Source organism: Zalophus californianus, chromosome 4 (assembly GCF_009762305.2).
Source record: "Zalophus californianus isolate mZalCal1 chromosome 4, mZalCal1.pri.v2, whole genome shotgun sequence".
Lineage (NCBI taxonomy): Eukaryota > Metazoa > Chordata > Mammalia > Carnivora > Otariidae > Zalophus > Zalophus californianus.
The window spans coordinates 146,270,959-146,289,145 of NC_045598.1; the positions used below are offsets into that span (position 1 = coordinate 146,270,959).

An 18,187-nucleotide genomic window follows, 5' to 3' on the forward strand; every position below is an offset into this window, starting at 1 on the left:
TTTCCCCATTCCATAGGTTGCCTTTTCATTTTATTGATGGTTTCCTTTACTGAGCTGAAGCTTTTTAGTTTGATGCAGTCTCACTTGTTTATTTTTGCCTTTGTTGCTTTGCTTTTGGGTTCAAATCAAAAAAAAAATCATTGCCAAGACTTCTATGACAGGGAGCATACCTGTTTTCTTCTAGGAGTTTCATGGTTTTGGGTTTACATTCAAGTCTTTCTCCTTTTTGTTAAGATCTGTTTCTGGAGATTCTTCTTGTTCTTTTGTTTGGCACAATATTTATCTCTTTCTTTATTTTCCTTGACACTTAGTGATGGTTTCTGTGCACTAGATAAAATAGCTACCTTTCCCAGTCTTGACAGAGCAGTCTTGAGTAGGAGATGATCCTTATTGATCAGCCCAGCCCAAGCTTCTTGTTGTCTCTCAAACTTCTTTATTCTTAGTGGCTCCCAAAGTTAAGGCCTGTAAGGGTCCTAAAGGGGAGGATCGAAGTCAGTACCTACAGGCAGGCTGATTAGAAAGCTGGGAGCTTAGGCAACAGTTGAGAAAGTATGCAGTTAATACCCTCCCGGTTAGAACCTGGAATTATGGGCATTTGTACCTGCTCCCTTCGTGCTAGGCTCCAGAATGTAGCTGCATCTGGTGGGGAATGCTCCTTAGGCCATTAAAAATTGTTTCTTTGTTTGCTACAGTCCTGTGACTGTTTTCTACAGTCCTATAAATTGGCTATTAGTGCCAGGTGACCCAGGGCCCAACTTTTGGGTGGCAGGCCCAAAATCTGGGACTCTAGAATATGTACAAGCTCCTTTCAAGGAGATCCTGGGAACTTGGATTTATTATTGGCATGGGCTAGAGGGGGGAGGCAGGGAAAGTGTCCAATGGCACCGGACACTGGAAAGGATTGTAGCCAGCCTCTGGATGCCTGCTAAATTAGAAGCCTGGCCCTGAAGCAGCAGCTTTTAAAACACACAGATAAAGGGAAAGACTGGGAGAGGAGTGTTTATTTTTCCCTGCTTCCTCTGCACCAAGGTGAGCTCTGAAGGGATAGCTGGTTAAAAACTGCTTCTTTGTTTGCTACAGTTTTGTGGGACTTGTGAAAGGAAACCCCCTTGGCTCTCAGAGCCAGATGATTTAGGGACCAGTCACCTGGAGGACAGCCATAAAAGCTGGGGTGAAGTCATAGGCACAAGTTTCTCCCAGGAGGATAGTGACAACTTGGAGCAGGTTGGAAGGAGAAGGCCCCTAGGAGCCTGCTAAATTAAACCCTGGTCCTCCCGCAGCCGTCTTTAAAGTACGCTCATAAACCTCTTTCATGGAAAGACTAGGAGATGAATGATTTTGCTTGCTTCCTCCAGGCTGAGCCCTGGGGGAGGGGAGGATAGTGCATTAAGTATTACTGCCTATTAAGAATTGCTTCTTTGCTGTAGTCTTGAAGGTCTTAGACACAAGCCCATTGGCTTTTACGGCTAGGCGCTTTGGGGGTCCATCCCACAGGTTGTTGTCTTAAAGATAGGATACTACATGTGAGATCTAGGCTCTTTGCTCCACAGGGAGAAGCTGAGAGTTCGGGATTCCCTCCTGATTGTACGGTGCTGTGCCAGAAGTGGGCTTTATTGCGAGAAAGTGTCCCAACCTTTCCACATCCATTTAGACGTGGTGTTTTCTTATTCACCAATGCGTAGGAGCTGTTGAGCTAGTCTAGATGTCTTTTAGAGGGAATTGTGTTGTGTGCAGTTACACATTAGGTACAAACATGGGAGAAGGGGTGCCCTGGAGCTTCCTGTCTCTATCTTGGTCAACTCTTCATTCAAAACTACCCTTTGTTGTTGGTTTTGAGCAACTTGATTGTTATTCTGTGGTGTAGTTTTCTTCAGGCATTTTGTTTTTAATGCCTGGAGTTTATTAAGCTTCTCAGATATATGGGTTTATACTTTTCATCAAATGTTGAAAAATTTTAGTCATTATTTCTTCAAATTTCTCTGTCCTCTCCTTTCTCTCAAGGGCTCAAATTGCATGTACATCCAGCTTCTTGAAATTGTTCCATAGCTCACTGATCTGTTTATTTTTAAAAAATTCACTTTTCTTGCTTTCATTTTGGCTAGTTTCTATTGCTATGTTTTCAAGTTCATATTTTTCCCTGCATTGTCTAATCTGAATTCAGTATCTTTTAGTAATTTCTTTTTTTCATTTTTTTTAAGATTTTATTTATTTATTTGACAGAGAGAGACACAGTGAGAGAGGGAACAAAAGCAGGGGGAGTGGGAGAGGGAGAAGCAGGCTTCCCTCCAAGCAGGGAGCCCAGTGCGGCCCTTGATCCCAGGACCCTGGGATTATGACCTGAGCCGAAGGCAGACACTCAACGACTGAGCCACCCAGGCGTGCATCTTCTTTTTTTAATTTTAATCTCAGACACTGTAGTTTTGATCTGTAGAAGTTTAATTTGGGATTTTAAAATATTTTCTATGTCCATGTTTTGCCTTTGAACATAGCGATACAGTTATAGATAGTCACTGTTTTCATAGTTTTTATGTTAATTCTAACATCTGTGTCATTTCTGGGTTGTTTTCAAGTGACTGATTTATCTACTTATTATGGGTCATATTTTCTAGCTTCTTTGCAAGCCTGGTTAATTATTGATTGGATTCTAGACATTGTGAGTTTTACCTTGTTGGATGCTAGATATTTCTTTGTTCCTGTAAATACTTTTGAGCTTTTTTTCTGTGATGTACTCAAGTTACTTGGAAACAATTCGATCATTTCAATTTTTACCTTAAGCATTTTTAAGTTTAGGGCTTATGATTCCACATTTCTGTGTCTTCTACCCAGAGCCTTGTAAATCTTGAGGATTTTAGTCTGACTGGTAGGAACAGGCATTATTCTTTTTTTTTTTTTAATTAGTCAACATATAGTATATCATTAGTTTCAGATGTAGTGTTCAGTAATTTATCAGTTGCACATAACACCCGGTGCTCATCACATCATGTGCCCTCCTTAATGCCCATCACCCAATTGCTCCATCCCCCCACCAGCCTCCCCTCCAGCAACCCTCAGGCTGTTTCTTAGAGTTAAGAGTCTCTCATGGGTTTTATCCCTCTCTGTTGACTTCCCATTCAGTTTTCCCTCCCTTCGCCTATGATCCTCTACGCTGTTTCTTATATTCCACATATGAATAAAACCATATGATCCATGAAAAAAATGCTCCACATCACTTGGCATCAGGGAAATGCAAATTAAAACCACAATGAGATACCACCTCACACCAGTCAGAATGGCTAAAATTAACAAGACAGGAAACAACAAATGTTGGCGAGGATACAGAGAAAGGAGAACCTTCTTACACTGTTGGTAGGAATGCAAGCTGGTATAGCCACTCAGGCACTATCCTTGACCCTGTATAAGCACAAGACATTATTACTTCTAATTGTTTTATGTGGTTCTTTTCTGGTATATGTAATGACCATTTCCTCATGTGGATGCACTGTCCATTACTCAGCTGAATTCTTGAGGAAGAACTTTTGCAGAACTCTGAGTTCTCTCTCTGTCCATCTCTTTCTACTCCAGTACTTTGTCCTGTGAACTTTCATTGCTTTGGTCTTCCCAAATTCTTAGGAATATCTTCTTAATGCAAATGGTCTACCAGGCTCTGGTGGGTTCCTCCTGCATGAACTTTAGCCTGGAAACTCTCTCAAGGCAGTAAGCTGAAGGAATAGTAGTGTTCATTTCATTTGTTCTGTCTCTCAGGGATCACTGCTCTTTACTGTCTGGTGTGCAGTGTCTTACAAATATATTATTTCACATATTTATTTGTTTTTTATTGTTTCAGGTAGGAGAGTAAATCTAGTCCCCATTACGCTATCTTGGCTAGAAGTAGAAGCTTACACTATTCATTTAAATTTTTACAAAGAATTTAATTTTATGGATATATTGCAACTTATCTAATAAATTTTGAATTGATTGCTATTTGGGTGATTTTTAATGAATTATTGCAGAAAAACAATACAATGAAAATCCTTACATTTTAGCTTTGCCTCATAGATAGAGCTATATTAGGGGCACCTGGGTGGCTCAGTCGGTTGAGCATCAACTCTTGATTCCAGCTTGGGTCGTGATCTCAGGAGTCATGGGATCAAGCCCTGTTTCAGGGCTCTGTGCTCAGCAGGGAGTCTGCTTCTCTCTTCCCTTTCTCTCTGCCCCTCCCCCTGCTTGATCTCTCTCTCTCTCTCTCTCTCTCAAATAAATAAATAAATCTTTAAAAAATTAAATAGAGCTATATTTTAGGTGCTAAATTCCTCAATCAAAAAGTATATGCTTTCAAATTTTGGTAAGCATTTTATTTTTTTTAAGATTTTATTTATTTATTTGACAGAGAGAGAGCACAAGCAGGGGGAGCAGCAGGCAGAGGGAGAAAGAGGCAGAGGGAGAGGGAGAAGCAGGCTCCCTGCTGAGCAAGGAGCCCGATGTGGGGCTTGATGTGGGGCTCGGTCCCAGGACACTGGAGTGATGACCTGAGCTTTAGGTGGACGCTTAACCAACTGAGGCACCCAGGTGCCCCATTGATAAGCATTTTAAAATTGCACTTCAAAAGTTTCTGCCCATTTTCATACCATTAAAAATGTCTGAAAAAGCCTATTTTTTTTAGAGATTCCCATTTCTTCTGAGATCCCCATTTCTGCTAGTTCCATCTAAATAATAGATAAATGGGAAAGGATGTATGGAGAAATGTTTTATAATTTCAAAGAATCTTAGAATTTGAATTTTCTCTCTCATACTGAAAACTGATTCTAAATCTTGTCACTTTTTTGTCTTACATATATATATATTCTACTTGCTATATGTAACTTACATATTATTTGTCACAGCATTATGAGATAGGGGTTATTATTTCCTGGTTTGGCAAATGACATACTGAGGTACATAGATATCTAATAACATTTTAAGTTCATGAAGTTTTATCCAGAAGAGACTGGATTTAGTATCTATTGCCATCACTGCAAAGTCTGTAGCTAGTCTTATCCTCAATACTGGTTTTACCTCCTCCACCCATGGCTGACACATGGAAGTCTATGACTCTGCATTAGCCCAAAGAGAGCAAGGTCTAACTAGATCCCCAGCTTCACTCCTGGTATATCCTACCCTTGCCTTGTCCATACCACTATCAAGGTGTCTGGCATGGTCTCGTTTCCTCCATTCACCAGTCCTTGCTGCTGCTTAAACTCTGCCAGTCTGCCCTCTCTTGGGATATACTCTGTTTCCTGCAAGACTATGAATATAAGAAACTTTTTTTCTCTGGCCCATGCATGTATCACTGCATTCAGGCCAGCCTTTCCCAACCTGCAGGTGTCTCCTTCACCTGCAGCTGGCTCTCCCATTGTTTGGGGAAAGAGGAGAGTTGATTCTTGTCTCACTCTTCTTCTCAATACTGTAAATCTTGCATTTTTTCTGAGAGAATCCAGACTTTTCTCCTCTAATGGAACTGTCTTACTTAAGGTCATGTTGTTAGAATACTAAAACAATTTCTATCTTTGTATGAGGCCAATCTCTCTTATGTGATTAGACCCACCTGGATCTCTGACTCTATGACACTCTCATGTACTTTGGAACAAATATATCATTTTATCCATCTGCCCCACACTATCAGCACTTCTGTTCTCTCCCTCAGCACCAGCTCCAATTATCACCTGAAAGAGGATCAATGTCTCTCCTGCTTAAAATTCAAATCTGTTTATCTTTTCCCTTTCTCGGCAGCCGAACTACACTCTGCCTAGCTATAACATATAGCCTCTTCCATGTGGATAGGCAATTTTCTCAGTGTGCCACTCTCTTCCTAGATATCAACTGATGACCTTCCTGGCCCAGGGGTCTCCAGAGAGGTACTCAGGAGACTCAAATTAGTACACTCTTACAATTCATTATCTTTAAACATTTGGAAATTGAAATGGAAATAATTTTCCAGAGGCTCTTTCTACAGTGAAACTGGTAATCTTATTTGAAAGGATAACATGACCAGGCAATTTTGTGTGCACTATGAACAGAAGAAGAACTTAGGTTATTAAGCAATCATAGAAAGTGTTTCATTTAGACCTAAAAAAAGAATGACTGATGCATGAAGTTTAAAAAAAAATTGACGAAACCTCTTTCAATTTTCTGCCTTGAGGATCATGGCCAATTGCACTGTGGAGTAGACAGATTTGCAATGTCTCGCCATCCCACACATCCCTTCTATAAAAATCAAACTCCTCACAACTGGGAGGGGTTCCTGCTGGGTGTTTTCTTCTCTTGGTTATTGGCCATAGCAGATTGGTCACGGAGAAATAACTGACCCAATCAAGGCCAGTTTTCATTCCAATGTCTTTGGATTCAGAGAGCCCAGTCTGTTATCTGACATCCTGGGCTGGCAGACAATCCAACTCTATGGGTGTGGGCATCATTTTTCATCATGTGCCATGAAAAGTAGCTAAGTCATCATGGAGTTTGAAAAAATCAACTGATAGAATCAGAAATATACGAATAAATGACCATGATGCCATGGAGAGCAGAGAGTTAGCAATTCCCTGTGAAACCTGACTATCCTTCCTGACCTCACATTTCAGGCAAAGCCCTGGTGTCCTCCCACTGCATTTCACTTATTGTGTTAACTATAATGAGTGTGTTTCTGTAGCTTTCAGTTAAAGTAAGTTTGATCAGGACAGAGGTCAACCATAATATCTGGGATGGTTTAGGAGCAATCCAACCTTAAAGCAGAGGGACTGAATAACTGTAGAACTGTTCTGCTCCTTATCTATTTGAACAAAAAATACTGTTCTTAGCCAAGAGTTAATATGCATAGGTATTTGTGTTTTATGCAGTACTCCTATTCTATAAATTGGTAAAAGTAAAAGTAGTATTATAAGAAAAAGGTATGCTATTTTAATATGTGTCATATCCTACTAATAAAATCCCAATAATAATAAATATCTACATTTATTGAATATTTACTATGTTAAGCATGTAAACACTGTGCATGCATTTTCTATATTATGTCAACTATTTAACATAAAGACTATTTTTGTCCTAATATTGTTATAGGTTTAGGAATATGAGATGGCTACAGAATAAATGATATTATTCCTATTTCAGAGAACAATTGAAGGCCATATATGACATAGCCTCTATGCCATATGTCCTCTTCTGATTATAATCTGGTTTGGTTGTATATCTCTTAAAATAAAACAGCCAAATCAAGCAAAATACTCTACCTGTAGCCTAACTAATGTAAAGTATAGTGAGGCCATTATCTTCCACACTCATTAATTAATTAATGCATTAATAATTCAAAGATTTGAGTATCTTCCATGTGGCATATATTTTACTGAGTGCCAGGGCAGTAAAGATGAATTAAAAGTGGTGGTATATGTTGAGCATCTTTTCATGTGTCTGTTAGCCATTTGTATGTCTTCTTTGGAAAAGTGTCTATTCATGTCTTCTGCCAATTCCTTACCTGGGTTGTTTTTTGGGTGCTGAGTTTGGAAAAGTTCTTTGTAGATTTTGGATACTAACCCTTTATTAGATATGCCATTTGCAAATATCTTCTCCCATTCTGTAGGTCGCCTTTTAGTTTTATTGATTTATTCACTGTGCAGAAGCTTTTTTTTTTTTTAAGATTTTATTTGTTTGACAGAGAGAGACTCAGCAAGAGAGGGAACACAAGCAGAGGGGAGAGGGAGAGGGAGAAGCAGGCTTCCCGCTGAGCAGGGAGCCTGATGCGGGGCTCAATCCCAGGACCCTGAGATCACGACCTGAGTCGAAGGCAGACACTTGATGACTGAGCCACCCAGGTGCCCCCAGAAGCTTTTTATCTTGATGAAGTCCCAATAGTTGATTTTTGCTTTTGTTTCCCCTGCCTCCGGAAATGTGTCTAGTAAGAAGTTGCTATGGCTGATGTCAAAGATGTTGCTGCCTGTGTTCTCCTCTAGGATTCTGATGGTCTCCTATCACACATTTAGGTCTTCTTGAATTTATTTTCATGTATGGTATAAGAAAGTGATCCAGTTTCATTCTTCTGCATGTTGCTTTCCAGTTTTTCCAAGACCATTTATTGAAGAGACTGTCTTTTTTCCATTGGATATTCTTTCCTGCTTTGTCAAAGATTAGTTGACCATATAGTTGGGGTCCATTTCTGGGTTTTCTCTGATGTTCCACTGATCTATGTTTTTTGTGTCAGTACCATATTGTCTTGATGACTACAGTACTCATCATCAGGGAAATACAAATCAAAACTACAATGAGATACCCTCTCATACCTGTCAGATGGCTAAAATTAACAACACAGAAAACAACATATGTTGGTAAGGATGCCAAGAAAGGGGAAACCTCTTATACTGTTGGTGGGAATGCCAACTGGAATGCAACCATTCTGGAAAACAGTATGGAGGTTCCTCAAAAAGTCAAAAATAGAACTACCTTATGACCCAGCAATTGCACTACTAGGTATTTATCCAAAGGATACAAAAATTCTAATTCAAAGGGGTACATGCACCTCAATGTTTTAGCAGCATTATCAAGGATGGCAAATTATGGAAAGAGCCCAAATGTCCATTGACTAATGAACAGATAAAGAAGATGTGGTATACATATACACAATGGACTATTACTCAGCCATGAAAAAGAATGAAATCTCACCATTTGCAATGACAAGGATGGAGCTAGAGTGTATTATGCTAAGCGAAATAAGTCAGAGAAAGACAGATATCATATGACTTCACTCATATGTGGAGTTCAAGAAACAAAACAGATGAACATAGGGGGAAGGGGAAAAAAAAGAGGGAAGCATACTATAAGAGGCTCTTAACTATAAAAGAACAAACTGAGGGTTGCAGGAGGGGAGGTGGGCAAGGGGTTGGGTTAAATGGGTGATGGGTACTAAGAAGCTCAGCACTTGCTGTGATGAGCACTGAGTATTATATATAAGTGATGAATTACTAAATTCTATTGAAACTAACATTACATCATATGTTAACTAATACTTAAATAAAAACTTGAAACATGAAAAAAAAAAGAAGTAGTGGTGGAAAGATACACACAAACAGAAAAACAGTTTGGCAAATGTTATTGCAGAGGTTACAGCAAAGAACTGTGGGTGTACTCTTTCTAGAGGCAATCAGAGGTTGGTGTTGGGAAATGTCTTGAAGGCCAAGTGGAATTTGTTGGGGTAAGAATGGCAGAGGAATAGAAGTACTTTGGGCAAAGATAATAAGTATGAACCAAAGCACAAGGGCTTGAGATATTTGCAGTACAACAGTTCTTTGTGGCTAGAGCAGAGGTGCATGTGTGGTGGGAGAGAAGTCCTATAGGGAAATAAGATTGGAATGTCTTATATAAGTAAATAAGAAATCCACCCTTAATCCTGTCTACCACAGTGAGAGCAGAGAAATTTTCTAAGTAAGGACTGGCAAATGCCCATTTGTTTATTGGAAGTTAACTCTGGCAGCTGCAGGGAGAATGGTAAAGTCAGAAAGATGAAGAGGCAGGACGCCTGTGTGGCTCATTTGGTCAAGCACCTAACCCTTGGTTTCTGCTGGGGTCATGATCTCAGGGCTCAGGTTCTTGAATTCAAGACCCGGAGTAAGGCTCAGTGGTCAGCTCAGAGTGTTCTTGAGATTCTTTCCATTTCCCTCCCCTGCCCCTTCTGCTCTTCCCCCCACTAGTGCCCCCCCAAATAAATAAATAAAATCTTAAAAAATAAAAGATGAAGAGGCAATGGTAGAAGTCTAGAGACTGGAAACAGCAAGGCCTGAAAAAGGCAGGGAAAGTGGAAAAGAAATAGCGTACACAATGATGTTTGAGATAGAATCAGAATGATTTTTTGATGCATTAAATGGGGGATGTAAAGGAGAAACCAAAGATAATCCCAAAGCTTCTGGCTTGAGATATCCTGTGGACAACATACTATCAACCAAAAACAAACAAACAAACAAACAAAAAACTCAGGAGTCCAAATAGTACTGGAGGGAGATGAGAAAGTAACCAGGTCAGGCTTTGGCAAGCTGAAACTGAGGTATGTGGGACAAGCAGCTGGATATGTCTGGCAGCAGCTGGAAGTGCAACCTCAATTTGTGTTCATTTTGTAAGCAATTATGAGCCATCATCGATTGCTATTGATGTCTTTTAGGACACTTTTAGCACTTTACCCACCTCTTCCCATTCTCTTGCAAAAATTGTCATAAATGGGAAACTTATCTAATTTTCCTGTTTAATTTCATTTTATTGGTTCCTGCCTGTCAAGATAATTTTGCATCTAGACTTGATTCATCACAGATTTCATTTTTTGCTATTCACAGGTCTGATACACTATTTCTTAACATGGTTAAAAATGGTGAGCAGGACTGAAAGCAAATGCTATAGCTTGCCAGTACTGAGGGGTTATGTGGCTATTTCACATTTCGTACCACCCCTCCTTGATCTGTCTGCCCTTCTCTGCCCTGTTCGTGGCCCCAAGAATTAGACTTTTATAAACTACATGAACTGAGCACAGTGTGCTCTGGCTTCTAGTTGGAACTACTAGTGGAAGACCGAGGGAGCATACCCGAAAGTGGGATCAGTGAGAGGTCAAGGGTTTTTTTCTTTCCCTGCTCTCTCTCTTCTTCAGTGGCTACCCTTGTCATGTGATGCTCCTTCCCAGGCTCCAACTCTCATTGGGCTCTAGTGACATCATAGTCTCTTTTTGCTCCCTCAGGTAATAGGATGGTCATAGGTTCTAAGTATCCTGGGTGCTCCACTGCCTGTTCATACCCTTCATCCCCCCCATACCTATGTACACAGACTATTAAATTCTCTTCACAACACCAGCTGAGCCCTTTGTTGGCTGCCATGACCCTGACTGATGCACTGCCACTTCGTCTGACATTTTAGATGTCTCTCCTATGTGATTTAAAATATATGATTCTTAAAGGATCATAATATATGATTTATAAAGGGTTTATCACATTTACTTAATAGAAATAATTCTTTTCCCATTCCAACCCTAGTTGCAACTAAAAGAATGATGTGATATTAACAGTTTCAAAGAATATAAGAAAAAAACAACAACGGGGATCAGAAAGGGCACACACACACACCAAACTCCTGCTTCCTTAGCTCAGGTTATTTGGTTGACATTTCCACACTGTGAAAATCATGACAGAAGTCAAGAGTACCTCTTTAAAGTAGAAATAATATATAACAATAATTTAGCCTGTAAATGTCTCAACTATAGTAATCATTTGTAGTTTAAACTAATATAATTAGTTTAATTACATTAGGTCACTCCACAGCCACCACATAGTACATGCTGATGAGCAACAGCACCCAGAACAAGGTGATCTTAACTAATCTTAACTACAACTATCTGTGGCTCAGTTAAATGAGAAAAGGCAGAGGTTGGGATGTTCATTGTCTCTGTTTTTCTTTAGACTAACATAGGTAGAAGGAAGAATGTATTTGGCATCAAAAGTTTAGGAGCAAAGGTCTCTTCCTCACCCTAGTAAGACTGGGCTAGGGCTCAACTTCTCAGTTCACAGAAGCAATGTGCAAATATTCCAGGTTCTTGGAAGATTTTCTATCTTTGATATTTAAAACACATTAGTCCTTGTTGATGATATGGTGAATGGGTGAGTAGGGAGTGGGAGGTAGGGAAGGGACATCAATTATCCTGAACTCTTCTGGTTTAGATTTTTTCATCATATTCCATTGTTCCTTCCCCCACAGGATATTTTCATTCTAGCTTTCTGAGAATGTAAGTTACTATTTGGTCATATCAAAAAATTCCAATCACAAAGCCAAAGGCATTGTTAATCCCCAATATAATGCTAGAAAGCTAAAATGCAAAAGAAATAGGATGAAGTGGCTTTTGCCAAGATTAAACAGAAACTCTTCAGTAGTGGAGCCCTGGTTAGAAGTATGGCTGTATCTGTCACTCAAATGATGGCATGGTAGAAAAGTTCCTAGAGATGGTACATTTATTTATTCTTAGAGTTGGGAAAACAAAACATAGTTTAAAATGATTTAACAATGGGGGTGCCTGGGTGGCTCAGTTGGTTAAGCATCTGCCTTTAGCTCAGGTTATGATCCCAGAGTCCTGGGATCTAGCCCCACATAGAGCCCCACATCAGGCTCCTTGCTCAGCATGGAGCCTGCTTCTCCCTCTCCCTCTGCTGCTTCCCCTCTTATGCTCTCTCTCTCTCTTTCTCTGTCAAATAAATAAGTAAAATCTTTTAAAAAAATGATTTAACAATGGCATGTTAAAAGCCTATATTATGTGGACAATGTTCAGTGGCAATAGAAAAGTTTTCCCTATAAAATTAGATGTTATATTCCAAAAAATGGAAATTTGGGGTTTTCTCTGTTGGAAACTTAGAAAAAAAGTTTAATAAGGTCTTATGGTTCCGTCATTTAACTAGTGATTGAAATACTATTATAATTCATTTTGGGGGAATGCTTTGCTCCCTTTGTGAGCTTTAGGTGCTATATTATTAAATGGATTAACTTTCTTTTTCTTAAAGTTTTGATAAACATCAAGATTATTTTTATATAAAAAGAAATCTTATTTTTCCTGTTGCTTTCTGTATTTTTCAAAGATCTCTTAAGATTAAAATTGCTTCTATCTATTCCACTGATGATATCTCCTCCACTTTCTTTTTCCTTCAGTTGACTTGCGCACATTCATTGTCTGAAAGAGAATTGAAATAGAAAAAAGATTGCAAGTAACACTTATTGACCACTTGCTGTATGACATGCAATGTATTACTTTAGCTACATAGTATAATGTAATTTGATCATCTCAAGATTCTATGGAAAGTTATCCTACTTTATATGTATGTATGTATGTGTGTGTGTGTGTGTGTTTGTGTATGTAACCATGTGAGGTGATGGATATTAACTAAACTTAGTGATCATTTTGTAATATATACATATGTCAGAGCATTAATCTATATACCTTAAACTAATACAATGTTATATATCAATTATATCTCAATAAAACTAGGAAAAGTTTTTTTGAAACTTAGGATTTAGTTAACCTGCATAAAGTAACATAGCTACTAAGTGTTAGAGTTGACATTTGACCTTAGTCCTGAATATGAGAGCAATATTTTCTACTTCCTATAAAATTTCTTACCATATGTCATAATTAAACATAAGAAAAAACTGCACAAATAAAAATAAAGTTTGTGGACTATTTCATATGTTGTTTTTTTAAAACCAAAATTAGTTTACATTTTACTTCTTTCCTTTTAAGATTTTATTTATTTATTTGACAGAGGGAAACAGCGAGGGAGGGAACACAAGCAGGGGGAGTGGGAGAGGGAGAAGCAGGCCTCCCGTGGAGCAGGAAGCCCAATGCTGGCTCGATCCCAGGACCCTGGGATCATGACCTGAGCTGAAGGCAGACGCTTAACGACTGAGCCACCCAGGCACCCCTACATTTTACTTCTATGTCTTTTGATGGATCATTTTCCCATCTGAAATACAAAAAGTTTTCATTTTTCTATGATAACATCTTAACCTTTCAAAGCTGATTAAAGAATGAATTTCAGAATCCATTTTGTTTTCTGCTTTTTCTTTTCAAATGTGTTATGTTCTATATATACCTTCTATATTTTTTAATTGAAGAAAATTATTTTCTGTCAAAATTGCAAGGAATAAAGATCATCTTGAAATGACATTTTTTATTGAATATCAGTAGAACAATCTATCCCTTAAATTGTCCAAGTTCTAATAAGCTTATCTTTGAAATTGAGCTCATTTTGCTTTTGTTGGGTATACACTCTAAACCAGGATTTGATGGACTCAATAAATCAGATTTTAGCAAGCAGCCTGCTTCTGAGGCATAAGGAACTGGTTGGTCAGCTACTATCTGCTGCATGGTGGCCTAGATTTTCTATAGTTGTCTCTTAGAAGAAAGTTTGATCCAAGGCTTTGAGGTTCTCCTGATCAAGGATAAATTCCCATGACTTGATCAAGGGGATAGTACATTTTAGTTCTAGTATAGATGCTTTTGCTTGTTTCCAGTTATAGTGTTAGACTATGGAGTATAGGCTAAAATTTATTTATGCCCTCAGTAAAAGGGACAGTTGAGTGTGGAGATTAAAAGTGAGGGCTCCATTAAGGAGGGCACGTGATGTGATGAGCACTGGGTGTTATACGCAACTGATGAATTATTGAACTCTACATCTAAAATGAATTATGTACTCTAGGTTGGCTAATTGAATTTAAATATAAATAAATATATAAAAATCATATATATAAAATAAATATATGTATATATTTATATATAAAGTTAAAAATATATTTATAAAATATATATTTATATATAAAATAAAATATATTGTATAAAAATAAAAATATATTATACATTTATATATATAAAATAAATAAACATATATATAAATATATGAGGGCTCTATAATACATTGGATTTATATCCAGGTTCCACTACTCATTTTCACTGTGACTTGGACAAATTACCTAATCCCCTTAAGCCTCTATTTTCTCACTCCAAATCAAGATAATACTATCTCATCAGGTTGTTAGAGTTCAGAAAATAGTCTATATCTGGTGCTTAGCACAGTGTCTGTTATGCTTTACAAAGGTCAGCTTCAACTTGGGTAAGGAACACAACATCTGTAACCATTTACACTGCAGATTAATCCATGGTGCTAACGACTGCATGATCATGTGGTCTGTGGCCAGTGTCCCATGCGGGCTAATCAGCCTTACACTGATTCATGGCCTCAGCTTTCCCCGGCAAGGGCATAAGTATACCGGAACAAATCTATACCCATTACTGGACAAAAAAAAAAAAAAAAAAAAATCAAAATATTTGCCCCATGGCTGGTCAGTCAGTTGGATCACCTTCATACACAAAGGACAATATTAAAATTAAAACCATCTTCTCAAAAATTAAATGTGCACCTGCAGTTCACTGTGATGATTGAGGGAAGTCAATAAATTAACAGAAACTTATGAAAGGGCAAAGTTAGTTTGGAAAGTTATTCACAATGAGTATATTTAAGAAGCAGCTCAGTGTGACTACTGCCACAAGAGCTAGTTTGTAAAAAGAATTAAACATGATTGAAATAATTTAGATCTATGAGGTCAATTAAGCCATATTTTTACATGCAATTCCTTACATAATTGGAGACATGTAAATTGGTTCCCTTTCCAATAAAGAAGCACTCTTGAGTAAAAATTAAAACCAAAATATAAACACTCTTTACTGGTGCCTATCCCACTCCTGCCAAATGTTGTATACATAATGAAGAGATATTAGTTTTAGATTATCAGCTTGCCCAACACACAGCACAGCAGAAAGAAACATCCCCTGGTAGTGTGATTTCCTTGATGGTGAATGAATATAGTAGAGAGGTGGTAATATGCAAAGAATTTATGGATAAAAGGGTTTGATTTTGTTCTGGTTCCTGCTGTTGGCATATCATTTGGCATAGGTAAGTATGGGAGGTCCCTTGATGGGAAGTGGGAATGATGCCTCACTATATTAGTCTGGTTGAAAACAGGTCGAAAATATCAGACTTACCGTTATTTGTGCCTTACTTTAATTAGAGAGCTCTTTGCAACTACAAAAACTCATCAGATTAACTCAAAAATCAAATTATTACCTTTCTTGCCTGGAAGAAAAAGAACAACTACATTCATCATCCATTTCGCTTTTTTTTTTTAACACTAAAAAGTAACAGTAAAGTAGCATCTTACATTTTTAAGTATTTTGTACTCTATTTCATATTTTCACTTAAAGTATCTCTGAAGAGCAGTTAGAGAAAGTCAGGATAACTATGAAAGATATCTTCCTAATTATGAAGATTAAAAAAAAAAACAAAAAAACAGGACGAGTTAATAGGAGAAACAGGGGAGGGTTGGTTCACAGAAAAGTGTCCAGAATCCCTGGCAAGGAGTTACAGAGTTAAAAACATTTGCTGCCTAAAAAGAAATTATTCAGCCTACCCATTCAGTCTGAACCAGAATTTCTCCCCATTCACAAAGGCTGTATTTTTCCTTTCTTATCCCTGCTCCCTCCCACCTTTTTTTGAACTCATCCAAAAGCACAGAGAACAGGAGCCTCTTTCTGCCACAGAAACACCAAAAGTGCTTCCACTAACACAGACATTCAAAAACATCAAATGTGAAAGGAAGAGGGGGGGAACAAGATAATTTTATTTTTCTCTTGTGGCCTCTTACTGCATCTTTGGCCATCTTGGGCACAGGAGATTACATATTAGTGCTACTTTCTACCTTGTTCCCCCAAACGTTTGCTTCCAGGTCTCCTTCAAGTCTTAGCTCAAATCCTGCCTTTTCAATGACGTCTACCCTGCCTTCCCTTTTGAAACTTGCACACCTCCTTCAACAGTTTTTGGGGCTGTTGATCCCCTTGTCTCGCTCAAACTTTTCTAATTACCTTCTAAAATATTATATATTTTTCTTATTTATGTTTGTTGTTTACTATCTGTCCCTCTCCTCTAAAATATAAGGTCCATTAGGGGAGGGATCTTTGTTTAGTCCATTCATGTCTGGCACAGAGTAGACCCTAAATAAATATACATATACTTTGAGTGAAAGAATACATATATGGTTGCCTTTTGTCCCTTTAATAGGTAACTCAGATACTTATTAAACACCACAGCCAAGCCTAATTTTAAACTTCTAGAAAATAATGAGTGGAAAATGTTAACATACATGTGCTGAACACTCTCATTTTGCAGAGAGGGATAAAAGCACATTTTAATAGAGATGTGAAAAAGCTGCAGAAGGGCCAGTGCTGTGCTTACTAATAGCATATAACAAATTACTGGGTTTTAGAAATTCAATTTAGTTCTCAACATGTGCTGTTTTGCCACCTGCATACACAAGAGTCACACCCGCACCGACTCTTTCCGTCAGCTCTACCTTTTATCCCCCTCCTCATTAGCCAACACCTAATTACATACTAATTGGCTCAGAGAATGCAAGCTTGTTATTGCACTAAAAACACTCAAAGCTCCCCCACAGACAGATTCTCATGAAAACCAAATATAAAAGGAGTTGGCCCAGTGCCTGGTTTTCATTAGGAGGAAGCTAGATTCTTTTAGGTCCTGGCCACACAGATCAGGGTTTTCATGCTCCTGTTAAGTCAGGGTTTTTTGGGGGGCACATTTTGATACTTGGTACCAGATTTGAGTCTCTCATGCGGCAGTGAGCTCAGAAAGAAAGTACATTTACAAACGACCTTGATAATTATATGAATGGTTCATTAGACACCCATACTTCACCAGGAACATTTCTTCATTCAGTTTATTGTTGTTGCTCTTTAGTGATCCCTGGACATCAAAATATTCAAACCATACTACCTAGGATTAGATAAGCTGACCATATAAATATGTTAGAACACAAACAGGTAACTCTCTTTGCTGAAAATCATTTTTCTTCAAATGGGGGACACAGCAAAACATTCTTGCCATCGCAATACAATCAAATGAGCTGTAACTAATGACACAGCATACAGGGAGTCCAATTTGAGATGTAGTTTTCTAAAGCTGTGGGTTTCTTTTTTTAAACTAGATTCTGGTATTATAATTACCAATGACGATGGGTTCAGTCACCTGGAGAAGATGAAAACAGAACAGAGTGTCCAAATAAGGACCACTCATGGAACATCAAGTTGGCTGTTGACTGCTCTCCCACAGTCCGCTGGAATGGGGGAGGTGGGGAAGGCAGCAGTGAGAGAAGATGCTTGCCATGCAAGGAAGTGAAAAGCCTTATTAGGGCAGGAATAACTAGAAACAAGACTGAGAAAGGAAGCATTCAAGTGACGTCTGTGTACTGAAATAAGCCACACACTAACTCCAAATGCATATATAAAGGAGACTGAGAATCTTGGATAGAGTTCATGTGCAAATTGTTGTTGATTTGATTTGATGGTATGATGGGGAACTGAAATATGGATTCCCTATGTGGACAAGCAGAGATTCTTGGAGTATCATCTAATCAAATGACACTGTGATGCAGGAATCTCATGTGATCTCCATGTTAGAGTATTATTTAATCTCTGAACAACTCCAGTGATGGCGAATCTACTTGATAACCCAGTCCTTTTAAGGAAAGTTGTCATTTTTATAAACTCCTTTAAGTATCATAAATATTACAGCTAATAATTATATAAGTGTAATTGTGTTTTATATTTAAA

At 38.2% G+C, this 18,187-nt stretch overlaps 1 long non-coding RNA gene across 1 annotated transcript in view; it reads left to right on the forward strand.

Annotated features, from left to right (window-relative positions):
• The first annotated feature begins 977 nt into the window (after positions 1–977).
• LOC113934970 overlaps positions 978–18,187 on the forward strand; it is a 235,949-nt gene continuing 218,739 nt past the window's right edge. Inside the window, exon 1 of the long non-coding RNA XR_003523845.2 lies at positions 978–1,029. This is a non-coding gene — a long non-coding RNA (uncharacterized LOC113934970). The remainder of the gene's footprint in view (positions 1,030–18,187) is intronic.